Here is a 2,128-nt window from a genome sequence, read left to right as displayed (position 1 = left end):
AAATTCTCAGTAAATCACATGTTTTGGATCTGCAAGGGACATCAGATATGATCTAAGTCTTACCTTCCACCCTCCCCACTATCTCTCACCATAAAGAAGCTCAGTGGGGATAAGTGGGACTTATCCAAGGTCAAATACAATTGGAAGGGACCTTAGAAATCATAAAATCCAACCCCTAAATTTTGCAGCTGAGGAAACTGAGTCCCAAGTCATACAGGGTTAGAAGTAAAACTAGAGGTTGGACCTGGATTCTTACTTTCAAAAACAAGGCTTTTTCTACTACCCCACACTTTTTGAAAAGGATTACTGTTCATGCACTTGCCTCCTTATCAAGATATACAGTCCATGGAAATTGATAGCAATAATAACTCACATTTATATGTTTCTGCTGTAACGTGTCATCAATTTTATTCTGAAAGTTTTAAAAGACACCTTATTGGGGTGCAGAGCCATGGGTCAGGTTTATATTGGCGCCACTAAGCCTCTTATGCCTCTGCAGGAAAAGCATCATTCCCCATAGCAGCTCATCCCAGGCTTCTTGCCAGTCCAGTCCACTCCCTCCTCTCCTGGTCCTTTCCAGCCCCATCCCCAACATGGCAGACTATGTTATCAGTGGCAGCACTTGTTACCAGGGCACCGCAGGGATGGGCTCATATACAATGACTTTTTCATCTTCCTGGGCTATATAGACTTCACAGCAGAGCAAGTAAACCTAACCTCAGCACTTATCAAGAAGATAACTCTGCAGACCCCACTTGTTTCATCCCTAATGAACATAGTCACTGAGTCTGGAGGTGCTCACAAGAGATATTGGTTCAGAATTCTAGACCAATGAAGTGTAAAATGAAGAAATATGAGCAGGGCTTCATGGCTGACCCTGTGGTCCTCAGCCCCAAAGATCAAGTCAGAGGCATGCTTGAAGCCAAAGCAAGGCATGGCTTCTGTGGGATCCCAATTACAGACAATGACAAGATGGGCAGCCACCTAATGGGTATCCTCACCTCTCATGACATCGACTTTGTCAAGAAGGAGGAATGTGACAGTTTCCTGAGTGAGATCATGAGCAGGCAGGAGGAGCTGGTGATGGCTCCTGCAGGAATCACACTAAAGGAAGCCAACGAAATCCTACAGAGAGCAAGAAAGTGAAACTACCCATTATGAAGGTGAATGAGGAGCTAGTGGCCATCGTTGCCTGCAGGGGCCTGAAGAAGATTCGGGGTGACCCCGCTGGCGTCCAAGGATACCAAGAAGCAGCTGTTGTGCAGGGCAGTCACTGGCACCCAGGAAGACAACAAGTATAGACTTCACTTGCTGGGCAGACCAGTGTTGATGTGCTGGACTCTTCCCAAGGAAACTCCATTTTCCAAATTAACACGATCAAGTAAATCAAGGAGAAATACAGCAACCCCCAGGTTCTCGGTGGCCATGTGGTCACACCTGCACAGGCAAAAGACCTCATTGATCCTGGAGTGGATGCCCTGGGGTTGTGGTGGGAAGGGGCTCCATCTGCGTTATACAGGAGGCTCTGGCACGTGGGTGGCCCCAGGTGGCAGCTGTGTACAAAAGCTCAGAATATGAATGGGTACTTTGGTGTCTCAGTCATTGCTGATGGCAGCATCCAGAATCTGGCCACATTACCAAAGCTCTTGCCTATGGAGTTTCCATGGTGATGATGTGCTCTCTGTTGGCAGCCATCAAGAAGTCTCTAGGGGAATACTTCTCTGCTGGGATCCCCTTTAGCTGGGGTATGTCCACCTCAATACCATGGACAAAAACTTCAACAAACCAGAACCACTACTTCAGTGACGCAGACAAAATCAAAGTGGCTCAAAGGGTGTCTAGCCATGCCGGCCAGACAAAGGATCCATCCACAGATTTGTTCCCTACTTGATTGCTGGAATCTATCACTCCTGCCAAGATATTGGTGCCATGATGGACTCAGAGCCATGATGTACTTAGAGGGGTTGAAATCTGCCCAGGTGGAAGGCAGTGTCTATGGACTCTGTTTGTATAAGAAGCAACTCTACTGGGAAGTGGCCTGGCTTGATTTTATTGCAGATAGAGAGACGATAGATATATAGACACACACACACACACACACACACACACACACACACACACACACACA

At 46.9% G+C, this 2,128-nt stretch overlaps 1 pseudogene; it reads left to right on the top strand.

The window, feature by feature from the left end:
• Positions 1–465: 465 nt before the first annotated feature.
• On the top strand, positions 466–2,081 carry LOC138160370 (inosine-5'-monophosphate dehydrogenase 2-like; annotated as a pseudogene).
• Positions 2,082–2,128: the final 47 nt, after the last annotated feature.

The sequence above is a fragment of the Petaurus breviceps genome, unplaced genomic scaffold (genome assembly GCF_028583685.1).
Source record: "Petaurus breviceps papuanus isolate PSGF00001 unplaced genomic scaffold, PetGlider_PUasm1.0 181, whole genome shotgun sequence".
NCBI lineage: Eukaryota > Metazoa > Chordata > Mammalia > Diprotodontia > Petauridae > Petaurus > Petaurus breviceps.
The sequence above is the reverse complement of the archived record's forward strand: the minus strand, read 5'-3'. Positions and strand labels throughout refer to the sequence as shown.